This window comes from Jaculus jaculus, chromosome 9 (genome assembly GCF_020740685.1).
Source record: "Jaculus jaculus isolate mJacJac1 chromosome 9, mJacJac1.mat.Y.cur, whole genome shotgun sequence".
NCBI lineage: Eukaryota > Metazoa > Chordata > Mammalia > Rodentia > Dipodidae > Jaculus > Jaculus jaculus.
This window is the reverse complement of record NC_059110.1, coordinates 117,669,772-117,691,155: the sequence shown is the minus strand read 5'-3', so window position 1 is coordinate 117,691,155 and position 21,384 is coordinate 117,669,772.

The window sequence follows — 21,384 nt, the reverse complement described above, 5'->3', positions numbered from 1 at the left end:
GGAGTTTGTTTGCAGTGGCTGGAGACCCTGGCATGCTCATTCTCTCGTTCTCTCTCATTCTCTCCCTCTTCCTCTCTCAAATAAATAAATAAATAAAAATGAGAAAATACAGTCCTTACTTAAATAAATAAATAAACAAACAAACAAACAAATAAATAAATAAATAAATAAATAAATAAATAAATAAATAAATAAAAATGTGTTTAAAGCCAAGTAAAGAGGGGCTGGAGAGATGGCTTAGCTGTTAAGGTGCTTGCCTTCAAAGCCAAAGGATGCACGTTTGATTCTCCAGAACCCACTTATACCAGATGCACAAGGGGGCACATGCATCTGGAGTATGTTTAAAGCAGGATAAGCCGGGCATGGTGGCGCATGCCTTTAATCCCAGCACTTGGGAGGCAGAGGTAGGAGGATCCCTGTAAGTTTGGGTCACCGTGAGACTATGGAATGAATTCCAGTTAGCCTGGGCTAGAGTGAAACCCTATCTTGAAAAACAAATCAAGGACAGGAGAGATGGCTTAGTGGTTAAGCTCTTGCCTGTGAAGCCTAAGGACCTTGGTTTGGGGCTCGATTCTCCAGGACCCACGTTAGCCACATGCACAAGGGGGCGCACACATCTGGAGTTCGTTTGCAGTGGCTGGAGGCCCTGTCATGCCCGTTCTCTCTCTCTCTGCCTTTTTCTCTCTCTGTCTGTCACTCTCAAATAAATAAAAAACAAAAAACGCAGACGTGGTGGCACACACCTTTAATCCCAGCACTCGAGAGGCAGAGGTAGGAGGATGGCTGTAAATTAGAGGCTACCCTGAGACTACATAGTGAGTTCCAGGTTAACCTAAGCTAGAGCGAGACCTTACCTTGTAAAACCAAAAAAAAAAAAAAACCAAAAAAGGCACAGTAAAGAGGCTCATGCCTATAATCTTAGCCCTTAGGAGACTGAGACAGGGGGATTGCAAATTTGAAGAAGCCTGAACTATATACAGTGTATTCCAGGTCAGCTGGGCTGCTGTAGCAAGACCTTGTCTCCACCAACCCCTCCTCCACAAAATTTAAGGCTGTCGATATGGCTTGGCAGTTAAGAGTACTTGTCTATTGCCAGATGTAGTGGCGCATGCCTTTAATCCCAGCACCTGGGAGGTAAAAGTAGGAGGATTGCCGTGAGTTCGAGGCCGTCTTGAGACTACATGTTGAATACCAGCCAGACTGGAGAGATGGCTCAACAGTTAAGATGTTTGCCTGAAAAGCCTAACAACCTGGGTTTGATTCCCCAGTACCCACATAGTGCCAGATGTACAAAGTGGAGGATGCATCTGGAGTTTGCAGTGGCTAGAGGCCCTGGCACACCCATAATTTCACTGTCTCTATCTCTGCATGCAAATAAATAAAATTGAAAAAAATATTCACATCATCCTGGGCTACAGTGAGACCCTACTGCTAAAAAATAAAAACAACAATAGGTCTGGAGAGATGGCTTATTTGTTAAAGTGCTCGCCTGTGAAGGCTAAGGACCCAGGTTTGGCTCCCAGAACCCATGTAGTAAGCCAGACACACAAGGTGGTACTGCCTCTGGCGTTTGATTGCAATGGCTAGAGGCCCTAGCATGCTAATTCTCTCTCTGTTTCACACTCTCTCACAGTCTCTCTAATAATAATTTAAAAAAAAAAATAAAAAGATGGCTTGGCAGTTGGGGCACTTGCCTGCAAAGCCTGGGGGTCTCAGGTTTGATTCCCCAGAACCCACATGGGCCAGATGCACAGGGTGGCGCATGTGTCTAGGGTTTGCTCTCAGTGGCTGGAGGCCCCGGCACATCCATTCTTCCTCCCTCGCTCTCTTTCTCTCTCTCATGAATAAATTAATAAAATAAAATATTAAGAAAAGAAAAATGGGCTGGAGAGATGGCTTAGTGGTTAAGGTGCATGCCTATGAAGGCTAAGGACCCTAGTTCAATTCTCCAGGTCTCACGTAAGGCAGAAGCACATGGTGGCACATGTGCCTGGAGTTTTTTTGCAGGGGCTAAAGGCCCTGGCATGCTCATTCTCCCTCTTTCCTTCTCTCTGTCTGTAATAAATAAATAAATAAAATAAAATATTTTTTTAAATTATAAAAAGACAAAAGAAAGAATGAAAAACAAGCCAGACATGGTGACACACACCTTTAATCCCAGCACTTGGGAGGCAGAGGTAGGAGGAAATTGAACCTGGGTTCTTAGGCTTTGTAGGTAAGCACCTTAACCACTAAGTCATCTCTTTAACCCTTTTTTGTTTGTTTGTTTGTTGTTTGAAGTATTGCTCAAATCCAGGCTGACCTGGAATTCACTATGTAGTCTCAAGCTGGCCTCAAACTCACAGCTATTCTCCTACTTTTGCCTCCTGAGTGCTGGGATTAAAGGTGCATGCCACCATGCCCAGTTTGTAGAGGATTTAAACATATGTGTATATATATGAGATATATATATATATATGAGAGAAAGTGAGAGAGAAAAAGAGGGATACAGAGAGAGGAGGAGAGAGAGAGAACATTGCCATGCCAGGGCCTCCAGCCACTGCAAATGAACGCCATACACATGTGCCATCTTGTGCATCTGGCCTTATGTGGGTACTGGAGAATGGAACTCTGGTCCTTTGGTTTTGCAGGCAAGCACTTTAACTGCTGAGCCATCTCTCCATCCCTGTAGAGGATTTTTTTGTTTGTTTTTTTTGAGGTAGAGTCTCACTCTTGCCCAGCCAGTTTGTTCCCTCTCTCTACATTGCTCTTGTTAGTAGTACTTTTTGTTTATTTGTCTTGAGGCAAGATCTAAAGCCGTAGCTCAGGCTGACCTGGAGCCAAGCTCTGTAGCCAAGTTGGCCTTGAACGCCTGGTGATCCTCCTAACCCTCTACCTACCTAAGCCCTCTAAGTGCTGGGATTATAGACATGAGCCAACATGTCCATCTTATTTTTTAGTACTTTGCAGACATAATTACTAGGAACGTTTTACCACAGAGTTTGAAAATACTTCTCTGGTCTGTTATTATATGTGTATTTGTATTTTTTCCTGGGGATGGAGCCCAGGACCTGGGGAATACTAAGCATGTGATGTACCATGGCGACACCTCACTTTCCGCACACATCAAGATGGGGATTCGTGGGATGGGGAATTGGCTTAGCAGTTAAGGCGTTTGCCTGCAAAGCCAAAGGACCCAGGTTCGATTCCCCAGGACCCATGTAAGCCAGATGCATTAGGTGGTGCATGAACCTGGAGTACATTTGCAGTGGCTGAATGCCCTAGCGTGCCCATTCTCTCTCTTTCTTTCTGCCTCTTTCTCACTCTCTTAAATAAGTAAATAAAAATACCATTAAAAAAGATGGGGATTCCTGTTTCACTATTTTTTAATTTTTATTATTTTTTTATTTTTTAGAGAGAGAGTGAATTGGCTCTGAAAGGGACGCTTGTGCCGCCTAGTGGGCATGTACTACTTTGCACTTGCCTCACCTTTGCATCTGGCTAACCGATGTGGAGAGTTGAACACGGGTCCTTAGGCTTCACAGGCAAGTGTCCTAACCACTAAGCCATCTCTCCAGCCCAGATTCCTGTTTCATGAACATTGGTCAAACTAGCTGGATCTGGGATTGGTCTGTGTATATCCTGGTAATGAGCATCAAGGGTGTAAGTAAGCAAAGCTTACACAAGTGCAAACAAAACACTGGTTCAGAGGTCATGTGGAGTGCATGGCTGCCTCACCACACTCAGCATGAAGGCAGGCTGGCAGCAGAGGGGAAATGCCACCAAGGGTCAGGAGAGCAGGGGACATATCTAGTGATTACTGTGGGAGGAGTCTGGGCACGATGGCTGGCTCCCTCTAGTTTAATCAGAGGTGAAAGTGGGACAAAAGTCAGGGCAGCTGAGGCTTCTGACCAGCCCCTAACATCCTGGGCGATGGCTGCAGGTGTGGGCAGGTGTGGGCAGGTGTCCTCTTGTCAGAGTTGGCAATCGTCCATTTCTCTTTTCTTATTTTATTTGAAACAGAGAGAGAGAGAGAAAGAGAGAGAAAATGGGCACACCAGGGCCTCTAGACGCTGCAAATGAACTCCAGATGCATGCACCACCTTGTGCATCTGGCTTATGTGGGTCCTGGGGAATTGAACCTGGATCCTTAAACTTTGCAGGCAAGGCCTTAGCCACTAAGCCATCTCTCTAGCCTCACAATTGTCAATTTCTATGCTCAGTCTCTCAATGATTTTCTAGGTCACTTTGCATTTCATCCTGGCAGTCAATCTTATTGGCATAAACACACACACACACAATTTATCTGTACAGAGTAGAGAGAGAATGTGTGCACCAGGGCCTCTGGCCACCGTAAATGACTCCAGATGCATGCACCACTTTGTCAATCTGGCTTTATGTGGGCACTGGGGAATTGAACCGAGGCTGTCAGGTTTTGCAAGCACCTCTAACCTCTGAGCCATCTCCCCACCCCATAAAGTATTTTCCGTGTGAGTGTGGGCATGTGTGCAGTGCCCATATGGAAGACAGAGGGCAACGTCAGTTGCTGGTCTCTCGCTGCTCCCCACGCTGTACTTATCACCCTGGCTGGACTGTGAGCTTCCAGAGACTCCCCTGTCTCCACTGCCCTTCTCATTCTAGGTGCTCTGGATTACAGAAACTTGGCACTGCAGTGCACGATTTTACATCCACTCTGGGTACTCATACTTGCTTAGCAAGCACTTTACCCACTGAACCATCTCCCCAGCCTTGGCATAAAGTTTTTCTCTCAATTGCTAAGCTGTCTCTCCAGCCCAAGTTTTTCTCTTAAAAGTGAATCTTTCCGGCTTAGCAGTTAAGGCGCTTGCCTGCTAAAGCCAAAGGACCCAGGTTCAATTCCCCAGTACCCACATTAGCCAGGTGCACAAGGTGGCACAAATGTCTGGAGTTCATTTGCAGTGACTAGAGGCCCTAGTGGGGCCATTTTCTATTACATAAAGTAAATAAATGAATGAAAATAAATAAAAAATGCCTGGGGCTGAGGAGATGGCCCAGTGAATAAAGTCCTCCCTGGTCAAGCCTGAGCATCTGAGTACCTGAGTTTAATCCCAAGACTTCACATAAAGTGAAAAAAATAAAATAGATGGTTGTGGGGGTTTGAGTCAAGTGTCCCCCATAAACTTAGGTGTTCTGAATGCTAGGTTCCCAGCTGATGGAGATTTGGGAATTAACGCCCCCTGGAGGCAGAGTATTGTTGGGGGTAGGCTTATGGGTGTTATAGCCAGCTTCCCCTTACCAGTGTTTGGCACACTCTCCTGTTGCTATGGTCCACCTTATGTTGGCCAGGGGTTTATGTCCACCCTCCGCTCATGCCATCGTTTTCCCATGCCATTGATCTTCCGCCTCGAGCCTGTAAGCCAAAATAAACCTCTTTGCATCCCCCCGTCCCCACAATCTGCTCTTGGTTGGGTGATTTCTACCAGCAATGTGAACTGGACTGCAACAGTAAAGTGGTACTGAAGAGTGGAATTGCTGCTAGACACCTGACTATGTGGCTTTGACCTTTTGGAGTTGATTTTCAAGAGGAATGTGGAAGGACTTGAAACCTTGGCCTGAGAGATGCCTTGCAGTGCTATAAGTACAGGTTGATGGACTATTCTGATCAGAGGTGAAAGACCTGAATGCAATAAGAACTATGGACTGTGAGGTTTGGCTTATGAGGGTGAGAAAGAGCTTTGTCTGGACTGGGCTAGTAGTTTGTGTGAAAAGCTTGCTGTTATGCCTGGGTCCTGAGAAGTTGTGCAGGGTTGCTTTGCATAGAAATGAACTGGTATGAGCAGAGGGACATGGCACAGAAAGAAAAATCTTTGGGTGAACTGCTGCTGCCTGTTCAGCTACAATTGAGAGATTACAACCTTTGAAATTGGGCCAGTTGACCTGTGTTGGGGCAAGAGTAAGAATGTAGACTCTTGGGCCTGAGTGCTCAAGGAGTGTCCTGTTTTTCAAAGTCTGCTTTATTCCCCCCTGGATTAACAAATTGCAGATGCATCTGCCCCTGGTGCATCTAGCTTATGTGGGTCCTGGGGAATTGAACTGGGGTCCTTAGGCCTCACAGGCAAACACCTTAACTGCTAAGCCATTTCACCAACCCAGTAGGCATATTCTTTAATCCTCACACTCCCCGGGTGAGATAGAAACAGTTATTATTTGTATTTTATGATGAGCAATGAGAGTAAAGACCCATGAAGCAATTCCCCTCAACCACACAGCTGGTAAGGGTGAAACCAGGCTCCAGCCCCAATAGCTTGCTCTAGATTAAGGGCCTCTGGCCCTGAGTTTCAATGTCTGTGCTGAGAAGTTGTGGTGATTTAATGAAATGTCTCCCATAAGCTCATGGGTTTTGAATACTTGGGCCAGCTGGTGTGATTTGGGAAAGTTGTGGGGCCTTTGGTGGAGGAGGTATGTGGCTGGGGTGCAGGGGAGGGAGACTTTGGGGTAATAATAGATCAGCTCTAAACCCAGCGCTCAGACTCCTTCCTTCCTGCTGCTGTGGAGATGTGATGCCCACCCAGCTGTCTGTTCCTGCCATGTTTTCCCCACCATGATGAAACTTGCCCTTGAAACCAAAATAAACCCTGTCCTCCCAGAAAAAAAAAAAAAAAAGGCACCCTACCTGGTGTTGTGGAATATAAGAAATGCAGGATGGTAAGACCCTATTGCTGAAGACTCCATATACTTGGGCTGCAAGGGCACTGAGAAATCCTGTAACTGAGTTGATAACCTCTTCCATGTAGACCAGCTGACAGAAAGCTGGAAGAAGCCATTCTGCAGGCAGTTCAATGGGAGAAAGAGAAATCACCAGTGAAGATACTCAACAGGGGACACTGCAAGCCTTATATTTGGCCAGCCAGTCCAAATGAGCCAATGGGTGCAATAGCGGCATGTCTGTTATGGGGAAAACCAACTGCCCTTTAATTGGACTGGAGGCCCGCTCCATGGGAGGGAATACATCCCTGATACTGAAAACTTAAAACAGGGATAGTCATGAGCCCTAGGAGGTGTAACATCTGCTGCTGTCTGGCTAAATGTATATACTATGCTTATCAAACTGCCCAGTAAGCACTTCTATTAATGTTCATACCCTTATATTAATGCTACTCTCACCTTTGGGAGAGAATCTTCTCTTTTCAGATGGTAGTGACCTTAGGATGACTCAGAAGGCATTATGGTGCTGGAAAGAAATGACTGCAGTGCTCAGTACTGCAATATCTGTATCACACCTTCCAAAGCTCAGGGTCTAATGTGGCAGAGGTGTCGGAAAGAATATAAGAGCCGAAGGAAGGGTAAGACTCCATACAACATGCTCTCTCCAGACACAAAATGGCCTAGATATCCATGACCTCACAGTACCTGACACTACCTGCAGAAGACCATCATAATAGGAGGAAAAGATCATGACATCAAAATTAAAAGTGAGACTGATTGAGAATGGGAGTGGGTATGATGGAGAATGGAGTTTCAAAGGGGAAAGTGTGGGGGAGGGTATTATCATGGGGTATTTTTTATAATCATGGAAGTTGTTAATAAAAATTTGGAAGAAAATAAAATGCATGGGCCGGGCATGGTGGTGCACGCCTTTAATCCCAGCACTTGGGAGGCAGAGGTAGGAGGACCGCCGTGAGTTCGAGGCCACCCTGAGACTACATAGTGAATTCCAGGTCAGCCTGGGCTAGAGTGAGACCCTACCTCAAAAAACCAAAAAAAAAAAAAAATGCAGGATAAGCCAGGCATGGTAGCGCATGCCTTTAATCCCAGCACTCGGGAGGCAGAGGTAGGAGGGTCACTGTGAGTTCGAGGCCACCCTGAGAATACAGAGTGAATTCCAGGTCAGCCGGGGCTAGAGTGAGACCCTAACTTGACAAACCAAAAAAAAAAAAAAAAATGCAGGAATGAGAGTTTGCAACATGGTCTTGTGTTTTGGAAATGGCCATGGGCAGTGTGAAGAAGGTTTGCTGGATGCCTGCATGGAGACCCCATGGGGCCATGAGGATGAACCGTGGATTGTAGTGGAGACCCAGTAGAGATGCCAGGACCACGAGATGGCTGCTAAGGAAAGCTGCCAGCCCTGATGAAATTTTCCAGGATGGTGAGTAGCCTAGCTGGAGGGGCAGAATTGGAATAGCAGAGACTTGTTGCTGGTTAGAATTATCGGACTTGGAGCTACAGAGTTTGGTGTTTGCTCTGTTTATATCATGTATTGCTTGAGTATTTCTTCACTATACCCAATGCCATATTTTGCGAATGTGTGAATGTTTTTCTGTGCCATTACGTTTTTTTTTTTTTTGTTTTTTTTTTGTTTTGAGGGGGGATTTTTGGCATTATGGCTCAGTTTAAAGACCTTGGACTATGGGATGTATGAACATCACTGGAATTGATTTTAAAAAAGGGGGGGACTTTTAAAGTTGGATGAATGCATTGTATTTTACATCATGTATGGATATCAGTTTATGGGGGCCAGGGGTGGAACGTGGTGGTTTGAGTCAGGTGTCCCCCATAAACTTAGGTGTTCTGAATGCTAGGTTCTCAGCTGATGGAGATTGGGGAATTAACGTTTCCTGGAGGGAGAATATTGTTGGGGGCAGGCTTATGGGTATTATAGCCAGTGTCCCCTTGCCAGTGTTTGGCACACTGTCCTGTTGCTATGGTCCACCTTATGTTGGCCAGGGGGTGATGTCCACCCTCTGCTCATGTTGTTGTTTTCCCTGCCATCATGGAGCTTCCCCCTTGAGCCTATAAGCCAAAATAAACCTCTTTTTTCCCACAAGCTGCTCTTGGTTGGGTGATTTCCACCAGCAATGCGGACCTGACTGCAACAATGGTGAAAGCTTTTTATGTTTTTATTTTTGATTCTTTTGAGGTAGGGTCTCACTCTAGCCCAGGCTGACTGGGAATTTACTCTGTAATCCCAGGTTGACCTTGAACTCATAGTGATCCTTTTACCTTTGCCTCTCGAGTACTAGGATTAAAGTCATTCATCACCATGCCCACGTTTGGTGAAAATTTTTTATTTTATTTTTATTTTGAGAGAGAGAAAATGGGCATGCCAGGACCTTCAGCCTGCTGCAAACGAACTCCAGATGCATGCGCATGTGCAACATTGCATGTTGGTGTGTCACTGTGCGTCTGGCAACGTGGGACCTGGAGATTTGAACATGAGTTTTTAGGCTTCAGAGGCAAGCACCTTAACCAGTAGACCATATCTCCAGCCCAAGTGAAAATGTTTGAACAGAAAGTTCACCACAGCAGATACACAGAGGGCAAATAAGTCAGCACTCGCAAAAGATGCTGAACATCATTAGTTAATATGGAGCCAGACTATTGAAGTTTGTGCTATTGTCACCACAAACACCAAGAAGCACAGAAGGGAGCAGGAACGATGGCTTAGTGGTTAAGGCACTTGTCTGCAAAGACTAAGGACCCAGGTTTGATTCCCTAGTACCCATGTAAGCCAGATGCACAAGGTGGTGCATGTGTCTGGAGTTCATTTGTAGTGCCCATTCTCTCTCTCTCTCTCTTTCTCTCTCTCCTAAATAAACAAATAAGGTATAAGATTTAAAAGAAAAAGTGGGCTGGAAAGCCAGGTGTGGTGGTGCACGCCTTTAATCCCAGCACTCGGGAGGCAGAGATAGGAGAATTGTTGTGAGTTCAAGGCCACCCTGAATTCCAGGTCAGCCTGGGCTAGAGTGAGACCCTACCTTGAAAACAAAAAAGGGGGACTAGAGAGCTGGCTTAGCAGTTAAGGTGTTTGCCTGCAAAGCCAAAGGACCCACATAAGCCAGATGCACAAGGTGGTGCATACATCTGGAGTTCATTTGCAGCAGCCAGAAGTCCTGGTACACCCAATTATCTCTAAATAGCTGCCTCTTTCTCTGTCTCAAATAAATAAATAAAATTTTTGTTTTGTTTTATCTTTATTTATTTATTTGAGAGTGAGAGGGAGAGAGGGAAGAGAGAGGGAATGGGAGTGCCAGGGCTTCTAGCCACTGCAAACAAACTCCAGACACATGCGCCCCCTCGTGTGTCTGGCTAACGTGGGTCCTGAGGAATTGAGCCTTGAGTCCTTAGGCTTCACAGGCAAGCGCTTAACCGCTAAGCCATCTCTCCAGCCCAAATAAATAAAATTTTTAAAAAGCATAGAAGGGCCAGGCGTGGTGGCGCACGCCTTTAATCCCAACACTCGGAAGGCAGAGGTAGGAGGATCGCTGTGGGTTCGAGGCCACCCTGAGACTACATAGTTAATTCCAGGTCAGCCTGGACCAGAGTGAGACCCTACCTTGAAAAAAAAAAAAAAAGAAAAGAAAAAGCATAGAAGGGATTTGGATCTTAAAATTTTTTTTTTTTTTTTTTTTTTCTTTTTCGAGGTAGGGTCTCACTCTGGCCCAGACTGACCTGGAATTCACTATGGAGTCTCAGGGTGGCCTCGAACTCACAGCGATCCTCCTACCTCTGCCTCCCGAGTGATGGGATTAAAGGCGTGCGCCACCATGCCCGGCTGGATCTTAAAATTTTATTTGGATTTGTGTGGGGGTCGGGAGAGCACATGCCCATGGTACCTGTGCTGAGGTCAGAGGCCACCTTTAAGGCGACTATGCTCCAGCTTCTTCAAGACAGGCAGGGTCTCTTCCTTGGAGGTCTAACTGCCAGACTGCAAAGGAAGGTCTGGCTAGCCAGGCTCTGAGCCTCAGACTCTCCCGCTTCTGCCTCTGGATGTCACAGGTGTTTTGTGATACACAGATACATGGGCCACTTCACATCTGACCTTTTGTAGATCCTGAGGACTGAACCTGGACTGACAGGCTTCACCAACAAGTGCCTTTAATTGCCAAGCCATCTCCCCAGCTGCTAGAATGTGAATCTTTTTTTTTTTTTTTTTTCAAGGTAGGGTCTCATTCTAGCCCAGGCTGACCTGGAGTTCACTATGTAGTCTCAGGGCAGCCTCAAATTCACAGCGATCCTCCTACCTCAGCTTCCCGAGTGCTGGTATTAAAGGCATGCACCACCACTCCCAGCTAGACTTGAATCTTTTGTTTATTATTATTAGCTAATAATTTTTGGGTTTGAATCTTTATTTTTATTTTTTGATATTTCAAGGTTGGGTGTCACTGTAGTCCAGGCTGACCTGGAATTCACTATGTAGTCTCAGGGTGGCCTCGAACTCACAGCGATCCTCCTACCTCTGCCTCCCGAGTGCTGGGATTAGAGGTGTGCGCTACCATGCTCGGCTGGATTTAAGTCTTTAAACTGTGCTTTATTCAGACAGCCAGCAATTTGAGAAGACAGCGGATTAACACCCTAAAAATCTGCTGTTTTTTTTTTCCTCCTCTCCAACCAGTAGATTATCTGGGAGAAGAGGGAGTAGAAACAAAGGTCGCCAGCTGCTCCAGAGGGCTCAGCCTGCCCCTGTGCTCGGCACATTCCCGAGACTGATGACATCTTTGCACTCTTCCCTCATTCTGTGGATGTCTGCATGCAGGCACTTCTTGGAATACTGAGTCCACTTAGTGTCTGCCAGGATTAGCCTGGCACTCCTTCAGGGTATCTGGGCTGGGGATGGTAGGGTAAAACTCGGAACAAATAAGCCACTGAGTATATGGGCTCTGTCTACGCTGGTTCCTTTCTGTGACCTGGAATATAATGCAGAACATGAAAGAGCTCCATCCAACCTTCCTGTCCCCTATCAGTTAGGGAAATACAAATTAGAACCACAGTGATGAGACAAGGCAGGTCTGCAGCTTGTACTACACATTGAGATCCTCCTGTCTCTGGGCTTGGCTGGGCATGGTGGCACACATCTTTAATCCCAGCACTTGGGAGGAAATGGTAGGAGGTTTGCTGTGAGTTCAAGTCCACCCTGAGACTACATAGTTAATTCCAGGTCAGCCTGGGCCAGAGTAAGACCCTACCTCAAAAAAAAAAAAAAAAAAGAAAACAAAACAAAAAACAAACAAACAAAAAAGAACAAACTGGGGGCTGGAGAGATGGCTTAGCGGTTAAGCCCTTGCCTGAGAAGCCTAAGGACCCTGGTTTGAGGCTATATATCCCAAGACCCACGTAAGCCAGATGCACAAGGGGGCACATGCACCTGGAGTTTGTTTGCAATGGCTGGAGGCCTTGGTGAACCCATTCTCTCCGCTTCTTTCTTTTTCTGTCTGTCACTCTCAAATAAGCGAAAATTTAAAAAAAAATTTTTTAAAAAAAGAACAAAGTGGAGCCAGGCATGGTAGCACGTGCCTATAATCCCAGACACCTGGGTAGTAGAGGCATGAAGGTCATCCTCTAGATCTAGATCATCCTCCTAGAAAAATAGGCTAAGATTATAAATCTTTTATTGTTTATAAACCATGAATTAATGAGCTTAATCTCTCATTTTGAAGTTTAGAGTGATTTTTTTTCGAGGTAGATTCTTACTCTACCTTGGGCTGATCTGAAATTCACTATGTAGTCTCAGGTGGCCTCGAACTCTCAGCGATCCTCCTACTTCTGCCTCCCTAGTGCTGGGGTTAAAGGTGTGCACCATCACTGCCTGGCTTTTGTTTTTGCATATATATAATGACTTCTGGTTAAGATGGAGGTATAGGAACCACATCAGAGCAGCCTAGGGGAGAAAAAGCCAAAAAAAAGAAAAAAACAAAAAAAAACAAAAAAAAAAAAAACAACCCAGCAAAATACAGTTTTTTACTAAAAAGTGAGGTGTATAAGAAATGGGGCTGGAGAGATGGCTTAGCGGTTAGCGCTTTCTTGTGAAGCCTAAGGACCCCAATATGAGCCTCGGTTCCCCAGGTCCCACGTTAGCCAGATGCACAAGGGGGCGCACGTGTCTGGAGTTCGTTTGCAGTGGCTGGAAGCCCTGGCGCGCCCATTCCCTCTCTCTTTCTCTCTGTCTTTCTCTCTGTGTCTCGCTCTCAAATAAATAAATAAAAAATGAACAAAAAAAAATTTTTTTTAAATTACCAACTGCAGCAGAGAAGAAGGAGAGATCCAGAGCCCACATAGGCAGGCAGAAGCAGCTCCAGCAGTGGCAGCACCAGATTCGCGTGGCCACAGCTGCCAGGCTTGGCCTGAGCTGCAGGAAAAGCCAGGTGAGGGGAATCTCCACTCACACCAGAGCTCCTTGCAAACTCAAGAAATGTGAAGGGCTGGGGAGGTAACATGATGGAGAATGGAATTTCAAAGGAGAAAGTGTGGGGGGGGGGGAGGGAGGGAATTAACATGGGATTTTTTTTATAATCATGGAAAATGCTAATAAAAAATTAAAAATAAATAAATAAATAAAAATAAAAATGGCTATTTAAAAAAAAAAAAAGAAATGTGAAGGGAGGACAGCAGGGAAGAACGCAAGAGCAGCTAACGAGGAAGAGGATCACTTGGAGAACTAGAGCCACCATCCATAGCCTCCCCTCCGCCACCGCCAGCACAAGCACCAACAAGCACCAGAGACCTGGGGAAGGGAGCTCACCTACACAGCACCTAGCACCCGGCACAGGTGGCCCAAGCAGCAATCCAGTGACCCAGCCAGCCTACCTGAGCCCACAGCGCAGCAAAGAGGAACCCAAGCAGGAGCGCAGCATAACTGAGACTAAAATCATCCCAAAAGGTAACTGGGATCACACCAGGTCAGTACCCACCAAATAAGCCTGGTATATAGGCCTGAACCAGAAGTGCTAATTGCACCTTCCGTGTCGGGATGAATTATATGTTAAATATGATGTATGGTCAGATTTGCCATTTAAAAAAATTTTTTTGTTTTTTATTTATTTATTTGAGAGCAGTAGATAGAGAAAGAGGCAGATAGATAGAGAATGGGAGCGCCAGGGCCTCTAGCCACTGCAAAGGAGCTCCAGATGCGTGTGCCCCTTGTGCATCTGGCTAATGTGGGTCCTGGGGAATTGAGCCTTGAACCGGGGTCCTTAGGCTTGACAGGCAAACGCTTAACTGCTAAGCCATCTCTCCAGCCCAAGATTTGCCATTCTTGAGAGCTTGTTTGGAGGTTCTAGCAGGGGAGCGCAGCTACTCGTATACCCTTGACTGAAGACCAGTCCTCCTCTATTCAGGGAAGGTCGTCCTCTTCGACTGAGTGCGCAGCTTCGGGAGGGACGCACATGGAGCCGTGAGGGAGGAAGGGGACACCCGCCTAGCCAGCCAGATCAGCTGAATCAACCCTGGCGATCAATGGGGTGACAGATGTCGCAGCCAGATCGCCCTCACATTCGATTTGCCATTCTTAAATAAGCTATATTTGGGGCTTGTCATTTGTTGCTTCCTGATTTATAATGCTTTTGTTTCCTCTCCTGTTGTTCGTTAGGGAAGGGTCTCACTTGGTCACAAGCTGACTTGGAACCCTCAACAGACCAGAAATCTTAGCCTCCTAGTTGACAGGATTAAGGGTGTGGGGCAACACACACCCTAAGGGACTGTGACTTTGTTAGAGGATCTGGTTGTCATAATACCTACTCTTGCATAAATACTCTGTGCTGTTTTTCATTGAATGCGCACAATGTTCAGTTAAATTTTAGAATCTGTCTGTATTTTGCTCCATTCAGCCTACTTGAATACTCTCATAATAGGCAAACCCAACATTTAGAGTCACTTTTGTAGATACTCTGAGAGTCTTAAGGGCCACACCTAGCACCTTAAGCTCCTACCCTGAAGATACATAACATCAGATTGATTGACACATCTAATAATACTGTGCCTAATTAGAAAATCCAAGCATTAAATTAAGATGCAAAAATGTATACATTATAACACAAGAAACACCAAAAATCAAGACAATATAAATCCACCAAAAAGTATTAATGCATCAGAAATGACTTCCAGTGAGAATGAGTTAGAGGAAATGCCTGAGAAAGATTTCAAAAGAATGATTATAAATATGTTCAAAGAAAAAAATGAAAGAAGACACAGGAAACCAGTTTAATGAGTTAAGGAGGTCAATACAAGACATAAATAATGAAATAGAACTAATAAAGAGAAACTAGTCAGAATTACTAGCAATGAAGATCACAGTCAATGAAATAAAAAAAACTGTAGAAAATCTCACCAGTAGAACAGATGAAGGAGAGGCCAGAATATCTAAACTAGAAGACCAAGTGGCAGATCTAATACAGTCCAACAAAGAGAAAGACAAACTAATAGGAAAGTATGAATGGGAATATCAAGATATTTGGGACACTATGAAAAGATCAAACATAAGAATTCAGGGTTGTGCTGGGCGTGGTGGCGCACGCCTTTAATCCCAGCACTTGGGAGGCAGAGGTAGGAGGATAACCGTGAGTTCGAGCCCACCCTGAGACTATATAGTTAATGCCAGGTCAGCCTGGACCAAAGTGAAACCCTACCTTGAAAAACCAAAAAAAAAAAAAAAAAAAAAAGACTTTAGGGCTGGAGAGATGACTTAGCAGTTAAACGCTTGCCTATGAAGCCTAAAGACCCTGGTTCGAGGCTTGATTCCCCAGGACCCACGTTAGCCAGATGCACAAGGGGGCACACGCATCTGGAGTTCATTTGCAGTGGCTGGAGGCCCTGGCGCGCTCATTCTCTCTCTCTCTGCCAATTTCTCTGTCTGTCGCTCTCCAATAAATAAGTAAAAATAAAATTAAAAAAAAACCCATAAGAATTCAGGGTATAGTAGAAAGAAAAGAATTTCACCCCTAAGGTATAGTAGGTGTTTTCAACAAAATCATAGGAGTAAACTTCCCCCAAATTGGGAAAGAGATGCCAATGCAGATACAAGGATCCTTTAGAAGACCAAACAGACAAAACCTGGAAAGAACCTCTCCTTGCTATACTACAATTAATTTACCAAAACATACAAACCAAAGAAAATACATTGAAAGCAGTTAGAGAAAAGTCAAGTCACATACAAAAGCAAGCCCATCAGGATCACAGCAGATTACTCAACACAAACTTTAAAAGCCAGAAGGGCTTGGAATGATGTATTCCAAGTACTAAATGATAACAATGCTCAACCAAGGTTACTTTATCCTGCAAAGCTATCCATTCAAAAAGATAGAGAAATAAGGACATTCCACAACAAAAGGAGACTAAAGGAATATTTGAAGACAAAACCAGCTCTACAGTAAATTACTTGAAAGGATCCTTCATGCTGAAGAGAAAGAAAAGCACACATATAAGGAACCTGGAAAAACAAACAATACTCAAATGCTAGTTAATACAAGAGAGCAAAATTAAACTGGAAGAACTACAAAACAAAAAATGGCAAAAGTAAATACACACATTTCAATAATAACTCTTAATATTGATGGCCTCAATGCCCCAACCAAAAGATATAGGTTTGCAGACTGGATTAAAAAACAGGATCTTATGTGGGTATGGTGGCACATACCTTTTATCCCAGCACTTGGGAGGCAGAGAGGAAGGAGGATTGCTCTGAGTTTGAGGCCACCCAGAGAATACAGAATGAATTCCATGTCAGCCTGTGCTAGAGGGTGACCGTACCTTGAAAAACCAACCAACCAACCAACCAAACAAACAAACAAAAAAGGCAGGATCCTTCAATTTGTTGCCTCCAAGAAACTCACCTTTCTACAAAGGATGGACCCTATCTTAGGGTAAAAGGTTGGAAAACGGTGTTTCAAGCAAATGGGCCTAGAAAACAAGCAGGGGTTGCTATGCTAATATCTGACAAGGTAGATGTCAGTCCAACATTAGTTAGGAAAGATAAGGAAGGTCACTTTATATTGATTAAAGGCACACTCCAACAGGAGGACATTACAATCCTAAACATATATGCCCCTAACATGGGGGCTCCCAAATTCATCAAACAACTGCTATTAGAACTAAGGTCACAGATAACACCAAACACAGTGGTAGTGGGTGACTTCAACATCACACTCTCATCAATTGACAGGTCATCCCAACAAAAAATAAACAGAGAGGAATCTGGATTAAATGAGGTCATAGAAGAAATGGACCTAACAGATATATACAGGACATTTCATCCAAATGCTACAGAATACACATTCTTTTCAGTAGCACATGGAACATTCTCTAAGATGGACTATATATTAGGACACAAGGCAAATCTTACCAAATACAGGAAACTGAAACAATTCCTTGCATGCTATCTTATCACAATGGAATCAAACTACAAATCAATAGCAAGAAAAGCTATAGAGCATACAGAAAACCATGGAAACTAAACAATACACTACTATATGATGAATGGGCCAGTGAAAAAATCAAAAAGGAAATTAAAAAATTTATAGAGTCAAATGATAATGAGAACACAACATACCAAAACCTTGGGGCACAATGAAGGCAGTCCTAAGAGGGAAATTTGTAGCTTTAAGTGCCCATAGTAAGAAATCAGAAATATCACAAGTAAACAACTTAATGCTTCACCTTAAAGCCTTGGACAAAGAAGAACAAGGCAGAGTAAAAGTTAGTAGAGTTAGAAATAATAAAGATTAGGGCAGAAATTAATGAAATAGAAAGAAAAACAAATCCAAAGAATCAATGAAATAAAGAGTTGGTTCTTTGAAAGGATAAACAAGATTGAAAAACCCTTAGCAAATCTGACCAAAGAGAGAGAGAGAGAGAGAGAGAAGAGAAGAGATACAAATTAATCAAATTAGAGATGAAAAAGGCACCATCACAACAGAAACAAGAGAAATTTAAAAAATCATAGGGACATACTATAAGAACATACTCCACTAAGTTTGAAAATCTGAAAGAAATGGGTAATTTCCTTGATTTATGTGACTTACCAAAATTAAATCAAGATGAGATTAACCACTTAAATAGGCCTATAACAAGTATGGAGATCCAAGCAGTTATCAAAAATCTCCCAACTAGCCGGGCGTCGTGGCGCATGCGTTTAATCCCAGCACTTGGGAGGCAGAGGTAGGAAGATAGCCGTGAGTTCGAGGCCACCCTGAGACACCATAGTGAATTCCAGGTCAGCCTGGGCTAGAGTGAGACCCTACCTCCAAAAACAAAAACAAAAACAACAACAACAAAAAAATCTCCCAACTAAAAAAAGTCCAGGCCCAGATGGATTCATTGCTTCTTAAACTTTTCCATAAAATAGGAAAAGAAGGAATCCTACCAAACTCCTTCTATGAAGCCAGCATCACCCTGATACCAAAACCAGGGAAAGATAGAACAAAAAAGAAAATTACAAACCAATCTCCCTCATGAACATAGATGCAAAAATTCTCAACATAATATTGATAAACAGAATACCAGAATATATCAGAAAGATCATTCACCCTGACCAGGTAGGTTTTATCCCAGAGATGCAGGGATGGTTCAACATGCACAAATCGATAAATGTAATACATTATATAAATGGGCTGAAGGACAAAAATCACATGATCATCTCATTAGATGCAGAGAAAACATTTGACAAAATCCAACATTCCTTCATGATAAAAGTCCTACAGAGACTGGGAATAGAAGGAACATATCTCAACATAATAAAGGCTATTTAGGACAAGCCTACAGCCAACATATTACTAAATGGAGAAAAACTTGAAGCTTTTCCACTAAAATCAGGAACAAGACAAGGGTGTCCACTGTCCCTACTTTTATTTAATATACTACTGGAAGTCTTAGAGCAATAGGCAAGAGACAAACATAACAGGGATACAAATTCGAAAGGAAGAGGTCAAATTATCATTACTTGCAGATGACGTACATAAATGATCCCAAACACTCTACCAGCAAACTGTTTAGAGCTGATAAACACCTATAACCATGTAGCAGAATACAAAATAAACACACAGAAACCCGTAGCATTCCTATATGCTAAAAACAAACACACAGGGGATGAAATCAGAGAATCACTCCCATTCACAATTGCATTAAAAAAAAAATAAAGTACCTTAGAATAAACCTAACTAAGGAAGTGAAAAATCTCTACAAGGAAAATTTTAAAACACTCAAACAGGAAGTTGCAGAAGTAACTAGGAAATGGAAAAACATCCCTTGTTCTTGGATTGGAAGATATTGTGCCAAGACCCCTGACCAGGAGCCAAGTCCCCCGGTCACCCAGGAGTCACCCAGAGAACCACCACAGAAGAAGAGACACTCGAATGCAAAAGCAACAGTTTTCTTTATTGCAAGCCTAGGCCTGGGCTTCGTCCCCACAGTCCAGCACAGCGGTAGTGAGGGAGAGAGCCCCTTTCTTTTGGGGGAAGGGGTTCATATAGGAATTCGAACAAAGAAGTAGGGGATAGATACATGATTGGTTGATTTAAACAGTTCTGATTGGCTTGGGGTTTCAGCGGGCAAAGTTGGGGGCAGGAGCTAGGGGCACTCCAGGCAGATGAAGTCATCTCCATTGTCCTTGAAGCGGAGATTCCTCAGTTTCTTATCTAAGCAGGTGGTTGGAGGCCGGAGGGCCCCCCCCCACTCCCCCAGTGGGGTGTTTCTGCAATGTCCTTGAAGTGGAGATTCCTCAGAAACCTTAGGGGGAAAGGCAGCAATTAAGCAAGCAAAGTTTACAGAAGCAAAAGGTCGGCACATTGGCGGGCTAGTTCTCTAAGTCAGGCCTGGGCCTTTTTTAAAAAAATGGTTATATTTGGTCTCTCAGAAGAATCAATATTGTGAAAATTTCAAAGTTACCAAGAGCAATCTACACATTTAATGCAATCCCCATCAAAATTCCAATGGCATTCTTCACAGAAATAGAAAAAACAATGCAAAAATTCATTTGAAAGCACAAAAAATATCTCAAATATCTAAAACAATTTTGAGCAACAAAAATAAGGCTGGTGGTATCACCACATCTGATTTTAACCTCTACTACAGAGCCATAGTAACAAAAACAGCATGGTACTGGCACAAAAGCAGACATATAGATCAATGAAACAGAATAGAGGACCCAGATGTAAGTCCGCATAGCTATAGCCACCTGATATTTGACAAAAAAAATGCTAAAAATACTCAATGGAGAAAAAACAGCCTTTTTAGCAAATGGTGCTGGAAAAACTGGATATGTTATCTGTAGAAGGATGAAAATAGATTCTTCTCTCTCTCCATGCACAAGAATAAATCCAAATGGATCAAAGGCCTTAATATTAGACCTGAAACTCTGAGACTGCTAGAGGAAAAAGTAGGGGAAACCCTTCAGCATATTGATCTTGGCAAAGACTTTCTGAATACAACCCCAATTGCTCAGGCAATAAAACCACAGATTAACCACTGGGACCTCATGAAATTACAAAACTTTTGTATGGCAAAGGACTCTGTGAATAGAGCAAAGAGGCAACCTACAGAATGGGAGAAAATCTTTGCCAGCTATACATCTGATAGAGGATTAATATCTAGGATATACAAAGAACCCAAAAAATTAAATAATAAGAAATCAAACAACCCAATTAAAAATGTGCTATGGATGTAAATAGAGATTCTCAAAAGGAGAAATACAGATGGCATATAGACATCTAAAAAAAAAGTTCTACATCACTAGCCATCAGGGAAATGCAGATTAAAACTATGTTGAGATTCCATCTCACTCCTGTCAGATTGGCTACCATCATGAAAACAAATGACCATAAATGCTGGCGAGGATGCGGAAAAGGAGGAATCCTTCTATACTGTTGGTGGGAATGCAATCTGGTCCAGCTATTATGGAAATCAGTGTGGAGGTTCCTGAGACAGCTAAAAATAGATCTACCATATGACCCAGCTATAGCACTTCTAGGCATATATCCTAAGGACTTGTCTCACTACCTTAGAGATACTTGCTCAACCATGTTTATTGCCTCTCTATTCACAATAACTAGGAAATGGAACCAGCCTAGATGTCCCTCAAGTGATGAGTAGATAATGAAGATATGGCACATTTACACAATGGAGTTCTACACAGGATAAAGAAAAATGAAGCTATGAAATATGCAGGAAAATGGATGGATCTGGAATGGATTATACTAAGTGAGGTAACCCAGGCCCAGAAAGCCAAATGTTGCATGTTCTCTCTCATATGTGGATCCTAGCTACACATAATTGGACTTTAGTGTGAATAGGAAGAAAACTCAGTAGCAGAGGCCAGTAAGCTAGAAAGGAGATAAGGAAAGGGGAGGCTTAATAGGATGGTATTGTATATATGTAAGTAGAACAACAGATTAATGGAGGTGAAAAGGCCTAAGTGAGGTCAGGGGAAGAGACTGAGTAAAGGAAAGGTGCAGAGAGTGCTCACCAAACTCCAAGAGGATATAAATCATATGGAAACCTAGTTTTTTGGACAATGGAACACTCAGGGGCCATAGACTGTTACCAGAAAATTTTTAGTGCCAGGTATGGGATATCTTCCAGTGAGTTGTTGGCCAGGGAGGTCCCTGATTCCCCAAAGCATTACAGGCCATTGTCAAGGCCATTGGTTTCCCACCAGGAATAGAT